At 48.9% G+C, this 17,992-nt stretch overlaps 1 long non-coding RNA gene across 1 annotated transcript; it reads right to left on the bottom strand.

Annotated features, from left to right (window-relative positions):
* Window positions 1-238: 238 nt before the first annotated feature.
* Window positions 239-14,246, bottom strand: LOC123597681. Its single transcript, XR_006712208.1, has 4 exons — window positions 14,104-14,246; window positions 12,636-12,680; window positions 6,262-6,362; window positions 239-771 (listed from the first exon to the last, which is right to left on the bottom strand). It is a non-coding gene; the product is annotated as an uncharacterized LOC123597681 (long non-coding RNA).
* Between the last annotated feature and the right edge of the window lie 3,746 nt (window positions 14,247-17,992).

Below are 17,992 nucleotides of genomic sequence, written 5' to 3'. Positions count from 1 at the left end.
GTTAGGAACGCACACGACACACTGGCAGAACAGCAGCTTCCCATGGCGCCCCGAGGAAGATTCAAACTCTTTCCTGCGGCTGGTCATTCCTCGGTGACCCCCACCCGCACACCTTCTGACGCCGCCCCTGCCCAGCCTCAGTCGCTGCCTCCTGGCTACACACACCCTGTCGTCACTCCCCATCCCCTTACCCCGCGTGCTTTTCCCCAGAGCACTTATCCCACTGTTCGATGCTGTGTTATTCTGTCATTTGCGCACAGATTTATTGTCCGTCTACCCCCAAGAGACTGTGAGAGCCTTGAGGGAGAGGACTCAGTCTGCCTGTCCCCTGCATCCCCAGCCCCTGGAGCAACGGCAGGGCTCAGTATGGGCTCAGTAAATAGCGTGGAGGTGGGTGGATGAGTGAGCAGTGGAGAGTCCAGGCCGGCAGAAGGAGGGGACCCCCGGGACGCAGTTGGCTAGGTTGGTGCCAGCCTGGGGAGGGCTGTGAAGCCCAGACTGAGAAGTCGGGGTGGCTTTTCAGGGAGAATCAGCAGAGCCTGTGACCAGCCAGGCATTGGGCTGGTCAGGTTTCAGGCCTGGGTGATTGGGAGGTGGTAGAGCCACCGACAGAAGTCAGTTCATTTGTTCCTTGAGACTCTGAAGTGTTGCTTCAAGGCCAAGCTCCGGGTTGGGCACAGGGGTACGGAGAGGAACAGCCCATGCTTCCTCCTTTTGACAAGCTTCCCGTTCTGGTGGGGATTCATGGAGCAGCAGGCGTGCGAGCAGGACCTTGAAAGGTGGGGAGGATTTGAACATTGAGAGATCTGGGACTGGACCCCGCCCCCTCAACCCCCCCCCTCCCCACCCCCCACCACCAAGTAATGCCAGGGTGACAGGAAAGGGTGGAGAGCGCTCAGGAAATGACGGAGAGGATTCGAGAGAAGAGAAGGCAGGACAGGCAGGCCTCCTCTGGGACCTGGGATGGTATTCTGTCCTTTGCTTCCCTCTGGGGTCCCTGCAGGAGGAACCGTGGCGAAGCTGCTTCCTACCTGAATGCGTCTCCTGTGGGCAAAGACACACAGGAGGAGGGGGAAGTGCTCAACAAAGGGGCATTCTTCTAGCCACGGTGCAGAATCAATGGAGGCTTGTTCGTCCTGCTGTCTGGGGAGTAGCCAGGCGTGCTGGCGAGGGGACCTGGACGGCAGGGTGGGAGCGCGGGGCACTGAGCTGCGCCCGCCCGCCCCGCCGAGGCCTTGTTCTGGCCCCACAGCAGCCACACCCAAGTCTTCCAGAAGCTTCAAAACAAAAACAAAAACAAAAACAAACCCTGGGTGTGTCGAGGGGAGTGGGGTGGGTGCTTCCAGAGGACATCCGGGCCCATCTTCCCCTGCAGGGGGTGCCCTTGCACTCTCCCACAGTCATGGGGCGAATTTGCCCAAGGGCTTCGATTATCCAGAGCAGCAGCAACTTGGCTTCATGAAGCAAAAGACAGGAGCCTAAATCCCAGCTCTGTGATCTCTCCCAGCCTCAGTTTCCTTATCTGAAAGATGGGACTAATAACACCCTCATCGCAGGTAGGAATTACTGGGTGGATCCAAAGAGATCGTGTGTGCAAAGTGCTTTGAAAACTGCATAGTGTCTGCACCGGTTAGGATGCTGGAAGGAGGGTTGTCAGTGGAGGACGCAGCAGAGAGGGTGTGAAACAACGAAGGCAGCTCCTCCCCAGTCCAAAATTTTCCCCCTTTCCCCCTCCCAGCTGCCACCTCCAGGGAGAGGGGCAGGCCACCTTCCAGAGGCAGCCTGTTTCACTGTCGGGGCACCAAAATCCACCCCTAGAGAGCAGCCTTGTCTCAGACTCGGGGTGTGACACCGGATGGATGAGGCGACAGGAAGAGGGGGAAGGTCTGTGGCACAGGCCAGCAGGGTCCACGGAAGGCGCTGGGAGGGTGAGCTGAAGGTGGCCAAGGTGACCTCTACTTGCTACAGATGCACCTGCCCAAGTGGCTTCCGCTTCTGCCTTGCCAGAGGATGGGGCCCTTCTGAGGAAACCAAAACGGAGACCGCAGGACGCGAGGCTAGATTCAGCCACGCTGACACGCCTCCCTTTAACTCACGTCTGCTTTTCACCCCAACCTTGAGAAGTAGACAGGGAAAGAGACTATTGTCCTCCTTTTCCAAATGAGGAAACTGAGGCTGGAAAATGAGGTGGCATGCCCAAGAGCATTCGTCCAGCGAACATTGGTTGACACCCGATCAGGTGCCAGTCCTGGGACACAGCGGAACGAGGCCCAGCCCGAGGCTGAAGCCAGGCCACCAGACCAGAGCCGGGAGCCTGCCCCACGGAAGCAGATTATCACTTCATTCTCCAGCCTTGCCTCTATCACCATTGTCTTCTGTCTTAAAATGCTAGAGACTGAGTTCGTGTTTGCTGATCTGGGGGAGGGAAAAATGGCATTTGTGTCGACTAATGTCAAAGGGAATAGAAAAAAACCTCCACGAGAGAGGAAAAGTATTTCTTTACATACCCCACAACCCAAACCAAGGAGAGTAAACGCTGAGGCTCCTAGAGGGGTTTCTGTTGGGCAGGAGGGGTGATGGGGAGACATGGACCAGGGAGTTGGGTGCAGGCAGGGGTGAGGGGGCAACAGGAGATGGGGAGCCAGCAGCCAAGAAGGAAATACTGGGGTAGGAAGGAGGAGTCTGATCAGCATTTGTGTGAGTTGTGTTCCGGGATGCACAATGTCAGCCCGTGGTCCAAATCTTCAGTAACACTGGCTCTGCCTTTATGGGGTACCTGGATTGGCCTTGGGGGTCTTGGCCAAAGAGCTAGGCCCTCCTTAAGGTGGCTGCAAGTTGCCAACAGAGGCTGCTCCTATAGGTCTCTCAAAAATGGTTTCCATCTCCAGGTAGTTGAAAAATGATTCAGTACGAAGCCGAACAGAAAGATCTTTTGTCTCGAAACACAATGAATAATGAAAAGTCCTGTTGTGTCGCATGAGTGATCGTCCAATGTGATACTCCTCTTCCATAAGACTGACTTTTTGGTGGCAGGTTATTTTTCCTCCTGGACCTGTTTTTCCTGGCTTGAGCCTCATCGCTAGAGGTACCTCTCTCTGCAAACTCCAAGGACAGTGCCAGCCCCGGCCCTTCCGACTGCCCGGGCTCCTGCTGGCCACACACAAAGGGGCTTTGTGGACGCCCGCGAATCAAGCACGGATGCGTGATAGGGACAAGAAAAACTTGGTGACCAGGAGCGCTGAGTCTTGCCAATTCCTCATTCCAGCAGACATCGTCCCCTGGAGGGGGGATGTGGCAGAAGGCCATGGTTATACTTCTGTAACTGGGGGAAACCCTCTCAGGGTGTTAAAATTGTTTATCCGAATTGAATTTAAACTGTCTTGAGCATCTGCTGGCCGGATCAGCAGAAAACCCAGGATCACCTTTTGTGGGCAGTGCCTTCCCTCTCCCCTGCTACTCTGACCACTTTGGGTCATTCGAGAATAGCCAGGGCTTCTAAAATCCAAGAGAAGTGAAGGTGCTTGACTCTCACTCCCAAGATGGGGACGAGAGTCTCAAAGTCCAGAGGCAGTCGTGTGATGCCACTGTCACTGTTGCCCTGGTGTGGCACTCTCGCTGTGGTGGCTCTCCTGTCCTTGCTCCAAACAGTGAGAGTCCATGGGCACCGCCGTCCCTGCACTAGGCAGGGCCTGGTCACCTCCTGGGCTTGCCTGTCAGTGTCCCGGGTCATCCGCTGTCAGGGCCAGCTCTTCTGATCTCGGTCCCAGGCCCCAAACGTTCAGGTAATTCCTTGTAAAGGAGATTCCGGAGGCACCTGGGTGGCTCAGCCAGTCAAGCATCCAACTCCTGCTTTCTGCTTCAGGTCTTGACCTCGCAGTTCATGAGTCCGAGCCCCGTGTTGGGCTCTGTGCTGGTGGCACAGAGCCTGCTTGGGATTCTCTCTCTCCTTCTCTCTCTGCCCCTCCCCTGCTCAGTCTCTCCCTCCCCCTCTCTCTCTCTCAAAAGTAAACAAATTTATTTGTTTATTTATTTATTCATTCATTCATTCATTCATTCATTCATTCAGAGATTCTGAATTGCCCCTAAGCAGGGCCAGAACTTGGAAACTCAAAACAGTTCACTAGTGGGGGTGGGCCAGGGGTGAGTCCTGAACGAAAGGCCTTCCATCCTTCCACCCCTTTCTTTGCAAGAAAGACAAGAGGGAGTTTTGGGCATCTTTTATGCTACAACAGAAAACAAGTTTTCAGCAGATCACCCCCACTTCTATTTCCATTAACGAGAAGCCCTGTTTTGTTGTTTGGTAGGTTTTTTGTTTTGTTTTTGTTTTTGCACATGGTTAGTTGCCTTCAGATTTTTAGGAAGTTTTGTGAGATGTAAGAAAATGGATGACTGGACAGTCGTTCTCTAATAGGCATCCTGAGACAGGGCTTTGCAGGGGGGAGTGCTGTCCAATGACTGCATTCTGCCCGCCAGGTATCTCAGGATATTCTGTTTGTTTCTGGGTAACTGCGTGAATCTCCGTTCCTTTTTATCTTTCTCTTGCTGTAAAGTTATAAAAATAAGTACCAAAGCCTGCAGATGTCAGAAATATTTCGTAAGAAGCCAAAGGTCTCTGTGCAGTGTATATAGCAGGAGCTCCCAACCTGAGGGCTATGTAATTCTGGAAGGCTTTTGAGTTATTGCCAGGGATTAATGGACACCTATGCATGTCCACATCACAGAGGCATTGATGCCAGGCTGCCTGGGTTTGAATCAGTTCCACCAGCGTTCTGTGTGAACTTAAGTTGTGTTACTTGAGGGGCGCCTGGGTGGCTCAGTCGGTTAAGCATCCGACTTCAGCCAGGTCACGATCTCGCGGTCCGTGAGTTCGAGCCCTGCGTCGGGCTCTGGGCTGATGGCTCAGAGCCTGGAGCCTGTTTCCGATTCTGTGTCTCCCTCTCTCTCTGCCCCTCCCCCGTTCATGCTCCGTCTCTCTCTCTGTCTCAAAAATACATAAACGTTAAAAAAAATTTTTTAAATAAGATGTGTTACTTGAATTCTCAGAGTCTGGATTCCCATCTTCCGTGAAGTAGGGGTGATGCTAAAAGCCCCTAACTCAGTTATTATGAGGATTAAAATAACTAATGCATGTAAAGGGTTGAGCTGCGTGCCTGACATAGTAACTGGTCAATAAATGTTTTTCATTATTATTAATAGCATCACCGTTTATCAAATTCTTTTCCAGGCACTGGGCTGAACACTTCTCCTCCGTGATCTCAAATCCGCAAAACACCCCCGATTTACAAAAAGTGAGGTTCGACAACTTGCCCGACGCCAGACTGCCCCAGAACTTGTATCTTATGCTGGTTTTCAAAACTAGCTCTATTTGGCTCGAAAGCCTGCTTCCTCGGAGTTCTGCACCTGAACCAAACCGCAGACTGATGATTCACACGTCTTGTGTGCACAGGTAACAGTTGCATACTCTTCAAAGTATTTCACCGCCAGCCCAGCACAGGGCTGATTAGCAGAATGGGAGTTGCCTAGCCTGAGCTGGGGATGAAGGATAAAGAGGGCTCCGGTCCTGTGCCAAAGATGAAGGCTTTCATTGCCGGACAGTGTCAAATCCGCAAAATTGTCCCCAGATCCACTTCCGGAGCCCATGCTCCCACCTTCCCGACAATCAGGCCGTGGTCTCTTTTTCTAGCGAATCCAGCAAAAACTACTCCAAGCATTCTCTTTTCCCATAAAACGTCCCTCTTCCCTTGCAGCGAGGTGATCACAAACTTCGGTCTGTACTCGCAAGTGAAATGTCTAGAGAGTGTGGCTTTTTTTTTTTTTTTTTTTTTTTTAATTTGTGGAGACATGAGGAGAAATTTTCCAAGACTTGAGGAGGGTGGGACTCAGCGCGGGGTGTAGGCAGTCACTATTTACCAATGAGGGCAGAAGTATTTCAATAATCCCAAGCCAATGTGGCCTCAGCGGTGGGTCCCAGCCCTGAGTCAGCCCTGAATACAACGTGTGTTAAATCCAGCTAGACCGTGTCGATTCTAATGTGGTTTATACAGTATAAAAACGGATTTCACAAGGGCTTATTGACATTACGAATTTTCACAAACAATGGATACCACGGTATTTTTGTTGTTGTTAAAAGTATTCTTCTCTAGCACGTCACTAACTGCTGCAGGCAAGGTCACTGGTGAATGCGAGAAGAAGGGGGGAAATTTGAAGGAGAAATAAAATATCTGCCTCGCCTCAAAGTGTCTTCTTCAGAATATTAATTACCATAGTGGTTTGAACAGATGTCCACGGATTCTCTGATACTTCTCCCTCCGGGAAGTGGAGCTTAATTTTCTTCCTCCAGGACTGGACTTAGTGACTCACTTCTAAAGTATGGAAAAGAAAAAAAAAAAAAAAAAAAAAAAAAACATCAATTTTACCGCGGAGAAACCTAGCAGACATGACACTAACCAAATGATTAAGGTCAACATCACCAGTAACAAGACACGATGCTATTATATATCCCCAGGTAGCACGCAAGGAGAAGGCCACCTCACTTCTGGGACATTCTCACCCCCCCCCCCACCCCACCTAATCCCCAATCCCAGTCTAATCATGAGAAACATTGAACAAAGCCTCAGGTAGGCATACCTGACCCATGCTCTTCAAAAGCCAATGTCATAAAAACAACAACAACAACAACAACAACAAAAACCAACAACAAGGGAAGACTGAGAAACTGTCACAGATTGAAGGAGCCTAAGGACACATTATGACCAAATGCAGCGTGGGACCCTAGATGGGATCCTGGAACAGAGAGGGGACATTAGTGGGAAAAGGGGTGAAATCCAAATACAATTGGTAGTTAATAGTGTTGTCCAATGTCAGTTTCTTAGTTTCGAAGAACGTGCCACGGGTATGAAACATCACGTCACGTTAAGGGAAGCTGGTGAATTCTCCCTACCATTCTCGCAACTCTTGGGTAAATCTGACATAATAATATAAAAAATAACAAAGAGAATAACAACATCACAAAGCCTTCACATTCCCCAATTACACAGCAAAAGTGTTCACTCTCACCAAGATTGGGAACTGTAGTTCGCACAATCCTCCGCGGAATGAAAGAAAACCACGCCACTAACGAAATGCGATGGGCTGTGTAGATGTTTCCAGCCCTCCCGATGGATGCACGGTCCGGAGCAATGGATGTCCTCCTGTGGCTGGCGTTATTCACGCTCAGAGCTGTGACCTCAGGGTGGGGCGCAGCATGAACGAGACCAGTGAGGCTTCCCAGTGGGGCGGGGTGAGCATCCCAGCATGAAACGGAGGGAGATTGCGGGCTTTCACACAGTTAACACACACAAAGTTCTCAGCCCTGTGCCCGACATAAAAGCCCGTCCGTAAACATTGTTTATTATTGTTTTTATTAGGAGCTATAGTAATAATATTACCATTTATCAAATACCTGTTGTTTTGCAAGCACTGTGCCCCAAACTTCCCATGCATTACCTTCAATCCTTACAACATCCCCACTTTATAGGAGGGGAGGTTCAGTTACTTGCCCAGTGCTAGACTGCTCTGGAACTCGTACTCATTGCTGGTTTGCGTAACCGCCGCCAGGCCTCAGTTTTCCGAAAGGTGAAAGGATAGAAGTGGCCCCAGAAGGGTGGTGCGGCGCAGTGGGGAAAAGCTGAGGCTCTAAAGTCATGCAAACCTTTGTACTTTCCCCGCAGCGTTGTTCAAAAGACAAAATGGGATGAAGGTGGCCGTGCCCAGCAGGGCACCGAGTACACAGTGTGTTATTGGAGCAGGATAATATTGGGAATTTTTACATGGAGGGTTTTTTTTCTTCGCCCAAATGTTTCTGGCTGTTTAATGGCCCTCCACTCATTGTCTGAGGGGGCGGTGGAGAACAGCCTTGGAGAAAGAAGTCATTGTTCCCCCCTGAATGTCAGATTGGACTCCTAAAAGGATCCGAAGCAAAATTGCTTTGAAGAGCCGGGCATTCACTTGCAAGAGTCAACATATACCGGGGAGAAAAAAAATGTTTCCAGAATTGTAAAATCTTCTCTTTCACTAAACGTTCATATGACACTTTAAATGAAACTCGGACGACGGAGAATAAAAGGTTTACTGAAGTGAGAGAGCAGGCAAGTTTCTCGTGTCGGACGAGGAGCTCTTCCTGTCTGGGTTGAGAAGGGATTCGAGTCTGGAGCCTGCCTCTGGAATCTTCTGCCCAGGGAAGGTGAACAGCCAGTGGATGTGGATAGAAGACCCCGGAGCAAAGACGCTTGTGCCTCGCTAGTGCTGGAGAGGACATCACCTCACAGAGGGCCGGGGGCCCACATGGAAGCCATACTGGTGCAATGGCCGTAAGGCTTATTTAGGAAAAGAACCTCACATTCACTCTGCCCAGGTCCACCCCGCTTCCCACCCCTCTCCCGGTGCCAGTTATTAAGCTGTTGGCTCTTAACCCCAAACCCACCTCTCTGTTCTGTCTTGTGACACTTGTTTCTCCAGCTGTTTCCATGGCAGGCTCTGTCCATAGGGGGCGCTAGAGAGCACAAGATGGCCACCGGAAAAGGACTTGAGGCTTCCTGCTGGCCCTTCCTTTGTGGCAACCTCACCTCACAATAGCTCTTCGCCCCGGCAGTGGCAACTGGTTCCAGTTTCCAACTGTTTCTCACATCCCCAGAACCGGCCTCCCTGTGGATGTATCAACACCAGCCACAGGCGTGCCCTCGTCAAGGGTCGGGGTTCCAGTTTCTAGATTCTAATAATCTCAGCTTCTCCCTCTGTCCCCCCATCCCGAGGGACGGTATCTGTTTCCTGCAGTCATACCTCTGATATCTCATTGTTTGCTTTTCCACTTGTCCAATACTGTTGAGCCAATTCCTTACATTAAGATTTCTCTCTTAAAACAGCCAGTGTGACTTCCGTTTTCCTGATGGGACTGACTCATACGAGAGCGTGACTCCCCCAAGGCCTTTGTGGGTCATGGTAAGCGTCAGAAGTTTCCAGTGGGGTGTATCCAAGCACTGGTAAGATATTGATTGTGAGAGACTTGGGGTCAGGATGAGAAGGGCTCCCAGGGCACAGCACTGACACCAGAGGCCATGACTGGAGCGTACTCTGGAGCGACACAGGCACGGGCCCAGCACCAGGCTGGACCAGTCATGCCAGCCGAGAAATGATGGGGAGTGAAGCTGACACCAGCAGGGCCAGCCCGCCCAGGAGCCCAGGCCCAAGGCCCCGGATGTCATCCTGAGGGGTGGCGGTTGGACACCATCAGATTTTGGATCCTGATGTGACTTTTTGCCCGAACAAGAATACACTTTTGAATTCAAATCTTTTGCTTGTGACATCGTTTCAGATTTACAGAAAAGTCACAAGAATAGTGCAAAGACTTCCAAGATACCCTTCACCCCAACTCCCCAGATGTTAACATTTTACCACATTTGCTTTCCCCTTCTGTGTGTTTTTCTGCAGTGCATGAATCCTGTTTTTCTGAAATATTTAAAAGCTACAGGCATAGTACCTCTTTACCCCTAAGTACTTCAGCACGTATTTTTAAAAAATATTTATTTGTTCTGGGGGAGAGCATGAGCAGAGGAGGGGCAGAGAGTGGGGACACAGGATCTGAAGCAGGCTCTGAGCTGACAGGCTGACAGCAGCGAACCTGATGTGGGGCTCGAACTCATGAACCTGGAGATCATGACCTGAGCCAAAGTCGGATGCTCAACTGGCTGAGCCACCCTGGTGCCTCCTTCAACATGTATTTCTTAAAAACAAGGACATCCTCGGGGCACCTGGGTGGCTCAGTTAAGCATCCAACTCTTGATGTGGGCTCAGGTCATGATCTCACAGTTTGTGAGTTCAAACCCGGAGTCGGGCTCTGTGCTGATAGCACTGAACTTGCTTGGGATTCTCTCTCTCTCCATCTCTCTCAGCCCCTCCCCTGCTCATACATGCTCTCTCTCTCTCATTCAATATAATAAATAAACATTAAAAAAAAAAAAAAGGACATCCTCCTATATACTCACAGAACAATTAAACAATTATTAAGATTAGAGAGTCACCACCATACAACACCCTTATCTAAGCTATAGACTTCAGATTTTACTGGTTGTCCTCAAATGTCCTTTAAAACAAAAGAAAACGCAGGATCATGCATTTTATTCAGTTGCCATGCAGAGAATAAACTTTCACTCAGAAATAAAACTGGGGGGGGGGGAGGGAAGCTGTGATCAAGTCAGGCTCAGTTGCAAAAGAAAACAAGTCTTATTTCTGCCCGTCTGAGCCATACGGTGTAAATGCTGACCCTGCTCGGTTTGCGATGAAGAACAGCGTTAACGACAACAGTAATAAAGTTCATGGCCCTTTCGGTCTTTCTGTCTCTGGGTCATTTGTGGTGATTTGGTATCAGTCAGTTGCTCCACAAAAGAAGTTATTGAGACCATGCAGCTTTGCGGGAAATGCAGAAGTTCTGGAGTTAGACCTGGGTGGAAAACGACGTTTGCCACTTGCTAGCGGCTGGCATGACCCTGGCCCAGCTTGAACCTTTCTGAGTCTCTGCTTCCTCCTAGCCCTTGCCGTGGAGAGGGAAATGAGCACAGCAGAACCAGGAGCCCGGTGGATCTCCGCTCACATCTTGGCTCTGGGCTTCCTAGTTCTGGGACCCCGGGCAAGTGTGTTCACCAAGTTGGGTTTGGGGCAGCTCATCTGCAGAGTGGGGAAAACCTGAACGAGGCCTCTTGCTGGGCTGTTGAAAGGAGGCACGGTTCTCGAGTATGGAACGGGCCTGGCTTGTGGCATGTTCTCGATGAAATGTTGATTCCTTCCCCTCAGCCCATCTGAGTTTGGACATGTGACTCTTCCTCTCGAGGCCTCAATTTCCTCATCTGTAAAACAGAGCCAGTGGGACCCATCTCTCATGTTGTGGAGAGCGGGAATTACGAACAGAAGGGGCTCCGTGCTCTGAAAAGCTTGGTGCGCTGTGGCCTTGGCAGAGTAAGCGACTGGCAATCGGTGACAAAAACAGAAAGTGCTTTGCAATCCTGGGACCTGCCAAGAATGCGGGTGAACCTGTCCTTCCACTGCTGCCCCACGCTCCCACCCTCCCCCTGCCAGCAGCTTCCTCCTGCCTCCCTTGGGTGCGTCTGACGCTGGGCCTGTCCTGAAGCCTTCTTCTAGGAAGCCAGTCAGTCCTGCCTCTGAGAAGGGAGGAAGGATGTCACCTTGTCCTCAGCAAGTTGTTGGGCAGGAGGAGGGAGCTCCAGCAGTGCCCCGCTGCTGGGGAGAGAGGAAGGAATCCGCAGCCTGCCCCGGCTTTCCCCAGAGGAGTCCCTCCCGTGGCTTCAGCACATACCAAGTTCACAGTCAGATCAGGAAGGCAGAGGGGCATGGTGGAAAGGACTCTAGCCTGGAAGGAGGAAAGCCCACCGTAGCATTTATGGGATCAAGAAAGGGCCAGGCAAGGGCGCCTGGGTGGCTCAGTCGGTTAAGTGTCCGACTTCGGCTCAGGTCATGATCTCACGGTTCATGGGTTCAAGCCCCACATCAGGCTGTGCTGACAGCTCAGAGCCTGGAGCCTGCTTCGGATTCTGTGTCTCTGCCCCTCCCACACTCCGTCTCTCAATAATAAATAAACATTTAAAAAAAAATTTTTTTTTTTTTTTTTTTTTAAAGGAAGAGCTAGGCCGAGTCTTCTTGGGGCCAGAGGCCGTTAGCAAGAAAGTCTGCCCTGGGGAGGCCAGCCAGGGAGGCAAAGTGCGGGTGTGTCCCAGAATGGGGGGGAGGGGGGGCATGCAGCTCTGCCCCCTCGTGCCCAGATGGTGGAAACACAAACTACACGCCAGCCTCTGTGCCACACTTCTGTCACCTTATGGAACGTCCAAAGTCCCAGGGAGCTTGGGGGCATCCTCCTTTGATAACAGGAACAATTTGAGACCTAGAGAACTAAACTGCTGGCTCTGGTCGGTGTCTGCTCTGGAGTGAAACCTGGGTCTGCCGGATTCCAAAGCCCCCGTTCACCAGCTTTGCTCTCCGAAGCTGGGCCAGGGCTTTCCTGACCTTCAAGGGCCAACGCCTCTCTGGGTGCAGCCCTGTAACCTTGCCAAGTCAATCACGTATTCCTGTCCCTGGACTGACACACTCTGGGGATCCCAGATCTGGCGGGGACTGTCCACGTCCCCTAGCACCGACCAAGAGTATCTGTAATTATATGTTATATGTGCCTTCTCTCCCACCCCACCTGACTGTGGGTTCTTCCAGGCACTGAGTCTAATTCCTCTATTTATCTGCCCACATGCCAAGCAAATGCCAGGAATGTAGTAGGAGTTCAGTAGACGTTTATTGGGTGGACAGAAAAATGAAGTGGAGTTAAACTCTCTGTTTATCAGAGGAAGCATCTGAGACCAGTGCAGGAGGGCAGGGACTTGCCCAAGGTCACTTGGGCCTGTCCCATTCCATCCAGGGTGGTTTCCCCTCTATTACTCAGTCCTGGCTCAGGCCCAGGGTTTTGCCAAGAAAGAGAGATGGCATTTAGGGATCCCCAGGGGAAGCCAAAGACCCCATCTGTTTCCTCAAGACCCTCCCTTCTGTAAGATTAGGGATAAGTCTCCAAAGGCAGCTGGGCAACCAGACCTTAAGACACTCACCTTAAAAGGTAGACTCAGTCGCCATTGAAGCCAGAATTTGCTGACCTGAACAATGAAAACAGTATAGTAAACAGATTTTGTTCCATATGGTAAGTGAGGCTAGTTTTGTGTCTTGTGGGCCCTGATGACTCTGACTTGAAAACCAAGAACTGGGAAGTAATTCTGAGTCTATAAGGAAATAAAACCCAAAGATTCCACTGTTGCCCATTATCTATTCACTCATTCATTCATTCATTCATTCATCTGTTCATTCTTTCAGTTATTCATCAACGTAGTGTTTCCTAAACTCCACTCATACTATATTACCTTCGTCACTTTGCCTTATCCAATATAAGTTATAAGCCTATTTACTTCATGTTTTTCTTTATTTGATGATTTTACTTAAGTGAATTTAGCCACAGCTTAGGCAATAGTATAGTTTATTTAAATGCAACTGGGAGGGGCGCCTGGGTGGCTCAGTCAGTTGAGCGTCCAACTCTTGATTTCAGCTCACGTCATGATCTCACGGTTTATGGGACACGGTTTGTGTCACGTAGGGCTCTACGATGACAGTTCAGAGCTTGCTTGAGATTCCTCTCTCCCTCTCTCTCCGCCCCTCCCCCTGTGCTCTCGTGGGCGCACGTGTGCGCTCTCTCTCTCTCTCTCAAAATAAATAAACTTAAACCAACAAACAAACGACGACTGTGAGACCAACATCATGTCTGTCCACATACTATCTGAAATCGCTTCCCATATCACCCTTGGTTATCTTTGCACTCATTCATCTCTCCTCTCTGTCTCAGTTTCCCCACTTGAGAGGTGGATGGCATTTGAATGCAAAAGAGTCACACCCAGCAAAGGAAAACACAGAGACTAGATGGAATCAGTGGGAGAAGTAAGCGGTCAAAGGCAACAGGTTTATCTGTCATGTTTCTCAGCCATGACTCAGGAGACAACACAGGAAATCCCTAAGGATCGGTCTGTAAACCACCCTTCAGAAACTAAGAAAACCAAGTAGGCAAGTCCCAGGAGCTTTAAACAGCCCCAAAAGCACAAACTACACACACTTCACTAGACTCTCCCAGAATCTTCTGTAGTTTCCAGAGGTGCAGGGACCCCTGATAGAGAAAATGTACCGTTGAAGATGCTTGGCACTGAGGAATGACTAGGCAGAAAAATGACCCAGCTGGCCTCCTTCCTCCTAGTCTCCAGGACAGGCCAAAGGGAAGTAGGTTCCCTTTTGGGTACCTGCTCTGCCTGTGTCTATTTGACCCCAACGTGGACAGGGAAGGAGAATGAGGCCCATCTTTGTTCTATGCAGCCAGCCCCTCCTTGTCTAGCTGATTGGCCAGAGGTAGGCACCTGCCTCAGAGAGAACCACTCCAGAGGCCAGGCTGGGTCAGTCAGTTTCCCAGATTTTAGAATTAGGATGAGGAGAGCCCAGACAGTTAGGCACAGGTACAGGTCAGGTAAGGTAACATATACTCACTGAGGAGGCTTGCTCAGAACGCTCATTTGAGACAGAGGCCGGAAACCAGTGTTCTGGAAGAAGCATGGGGGGCAGAGGAGGGGGGAGGGGTTGCTGGGCACTCCCAGAGAGCCTTCCGTCCCGATGGCTTGCCAGTCCCAGGAGCAAGGTCCTTGTGTGACTTGCCTGCCCTTGAGATCTGTGAGATAGCCCTGACTCCTCATATTGAATTACACTTCGTGCTTAAACTAGCTGGAGTGGGCTTCTGTTTCATGTAACCAAATCAATCACGGATACAGTGAAACCAGTCTTTCAGCCTCCCAATTTAGACTTGGCAAGCCAGGCACTAGCAGTCATGATAGTAATGACCCCCACCCTTACATTTGATTGGTGCATTATAACTTTAAAAGTCCCTAGCGTAGGGGTCACCACTTCTAGCCTGGGAGGACTGGCCCCAGACTACTCATGCAAAAAACTTCTCTCCCAAGAGCACAGTGGGAAATACGGAGCCAGGCAGACCCAGGGGTCCCAATCCTCTGTCCACTTAACCTATATGACCTATTGAACTTCTCTTAGCCTCACTTCCTCATTTCTACAAACTGGAAAGCAGAAGAGTGTAGACCCTGGGGTTACCTCCTCCGGACTCTGCCGCCTCCTGGCTGATGATGACCTTGGGAAAGTGATGTCACTTCTAAAAGCCTCAGTGTCTTCAACAATAAAGTGGGGCTAATAAAGTAGTTGTTGTAAGGCTTGAATGAAGTATGCAAATGTCTAGTGTGTGAAGCCTGATCAAACTGTGCCTGAAGCCTCACAATCCCTAGACATTTGAGTAACATTAGCCAATAAATTCCCACAGCATTAAAAACAAATGTTTGGCATAATATCTGGCACATAGTAAAAGTGTTCAGTATATGGTAGCCATAGTAATAACTTATTATAATAATAAATTATAGCATGAGGCTGGACACATAATTATTAATCAAAAATCATGTAGTATAAAATACACATTGCTCAGTGCAGAGGGTTTGACTTGACTTGGATTAGTAGGATCACTTTTAACAGAAAAATAAGTCTTAACTGATAGCAAGCTTTAAGTGAATCGACAGTAATCACCACCAAGCTAAATGTGATCTTGAGTCATACTAAAAAAATATTGTCTCTAGAAGATGGGAGGTGTTAGTTCTGTCTCCCTCAGCCCTGATCAGACAGCACCTAGAGATGGGAAGGGGGTGGGGCTTGGGAAAGCGTCGCGTAAGCTCTCACTTTCCAAGGAAAATAAAAGTTCTTTCTTGGCAAGTGTGTCTATTTGAAAAAATACACACACGCGTACACACACACACACACACACACACAGATTTCCCCCTTTTTTCCCCCTTATCAGTTATGTCTTTGTTTTGGAGTAAGCTACAGTAATCAAGATAGTGTGGTGTAAATCACGACAAATACATTAATAGAGCAGAACTTAGAGTCCAGAAATACACATATAAGTACAACTGATTTTTGAGAAAGGTACACAAGTATATCCATGGAGAAAAGATAGTCTTTTCTACAAATGGTACAAGAACAAGTGCTCACCCATCCGTTAAAACGCACACACACACACACACACACACACACACACTCACACACACACCCTCCAATCTAATACTTGCATCATATGTAAAAAGTAACTCAGAGTGGATTCATACACCTAAACGTACATAAATGTATGTAAGTATATAAATGTATATAAAACATATAGAAGACACACAGGAGAAAATGTTTGTGGTCCTGGTTTAAGCAAAGATTTCATAGCTACAACACCAAAAGCATACTCCATAAAAGAAAAAAATCAATGAATTGGACTTCATAAACCAGAAAAATGTCCGCTCTTTGAAAGACACTGCTAAGAGAATGAAAAAGAAAGTATACAGCCTGGGAGAAAAATATTTGCAAATGATACAGTCAATAAAGCACTTGTATTCAAAATATATAAAGAATTCAAAACTCAATGATTAGAAAGCACATAACTCAATTTAAAAATGGGCAAGCTATTTGAGCAGACACTTCACCAAATAAGGTATATGGATACCCAACATTATTAGTCATTAGGGAAATGCAAATTAAAGCCACAGTGAGATGCCAGGACATGTCAATCACAGTGGTTAAAGCTAAAAAAGACTGACCCATAGCAAGTATTGGCAAGGTGAGGAGGGACTAGAACTCTCCTATACTGCTGGAGGGGATATAAAATGGTACAACCACTTTGGAAAAGTTTAGCATTTTCTTAAAAATGTAAATATGTACCCACCATAAAGGGGGCGCCTGGGTGGCTCAGTTGGTTAAGCATCCAACTCTTGATTTTGGCTCAGCTCATGGTCTCATGGTTTGTGAGTTTGAGTCCCGTGTCAGGCTCTGTGCTGACAGCCCAGAGCCTGCTTGGGATTCTCACTCTCCCTCTTTCTCTGCCCCTCCCTCTGTCCCTCCCTCTCTCTCTCTGTGTCTCTGTCTCTAAATAAATAAATAAACTTAAATATATATATACATGACCTGGTCATTCCAGTTCTAGGGACCATGTCCATACCATGACTTATACATGAATGTTCTCAACAGCTTTATTTGTAATAGCCAAAAGCTGGAAACCCAACTGTCCACCAACAGATGAGTGGATAAACAAACTGTGGTATATCCACACAAAAGATACTATTCAGCAATAAAAAAAGAACCAACTAGTGATAGATGGAACAACATGGGGAAATCTACATATAATTACACCGAGTGAAAGAAGCCAGACATAAAGAGTACTTACTCTGTGATCCCATTTATACAAAAGTCTCAAAATTGGAAAATGGATAGATGGTTGCCTGGATACAGGGGAAAAGGCCGCAGGGAGGGATTACAGAAGGGCATGAGGAATCTTTTGGGGGTAATGGTCATTACCTTGATGATGATGATGGTGTCAGAGTATGTACATATATCAAAACTTACCAAATTCCATACTTTGAATACATGCATTTTATTCAGTGTGGATATAATACCTCGATAAAGCTGTTTGAAACAACAACACAGGGGGGCGCCTGGGTGGCTCAGTCGGTTGTGTGTCCGACATCGGCTCAGGTCATGATCTCATGCTCAGTGAGTTTGAGCCCCGTATCGGGCTCTGTGCTGACAGCTCAGAGCCCAGAGCCTGCTTTAGATTGTCTCCCTCTCTCTCTGCCCCTCCCCGGCTCACACTCTCTCTGTCTCTCAAAAATGAATAAACGTTAAAAAAAAGTTTAAAAAAAGAAAAAGAAGAAACAGCAACACAGGGGCAGCTGGGTGGCTCAGTTCGTTAAGCGTCCGACCTCAGCTCAGGTCATGATCTCACAGTTCGTGAGTTTGAGCCCCGCAGAGGGCTCTGCATTGACACTGTGGAGCCTGCTTCGGATCCTCTGTCTCTCCCCCGCTCTCTCTCTCTCAAAAAATAAATAAACATTTTTTTAAAAAATAAAAAACAAAACAACAACACAACACAACAACCAAGGGCCTTCCCTGTGATTCTTCTATCCAGGGCTTTGCCACGGGGTCCGTACAACGTCCTGATACATGCATCTCTTTGAGCACCGTCGTGAGTGCAGAGTCAAAAGATCCAACTGCCTCATGGCCTGCTCTGCAGCCGGCACCACCTGGAAACTTCTCTTCCTCTGGGCCTTACTCCAAGGGGAAGCCTTGTGGATCACTTGGTCAACGAGTTGGGATAAATTACCCCAACATGGAGTGCCAGGCCTCCACATTCCACAGGCCCACCAAAAACAATGTTCTTTTGGGAGGTGAGGTGGTCCCACTTCGGGGGGAGCAAACATGACATGCCCAGACCTCTAGGCCTCCAGGAACATCACGAGGTACCAGTCTGAATTTTTGTGGTCTGGACCTCCTACCAAGGCACGCATAT

This window comes from Leopardus geoffroyi, chromosome C1 (assembly GCF_018350155.1).
Source record: "Leopardus geoffroyi isolate Oge1 chromosome C1, O.geoffroyi_Oge1_pat1.0, whole genome shotgun sequence".
Taxonomy (NCBI): domain Eukaryota; kingdom Metazoa; phylum Chordata; class Mammalia; order Carnivora; family Felidae; genus Leopardus; species Leopardus geoffroyi.
Note: the sequence above shows the minus strand (reverse complement) of the source record. Positions and strands in the feature narration are given on the sequence as shown.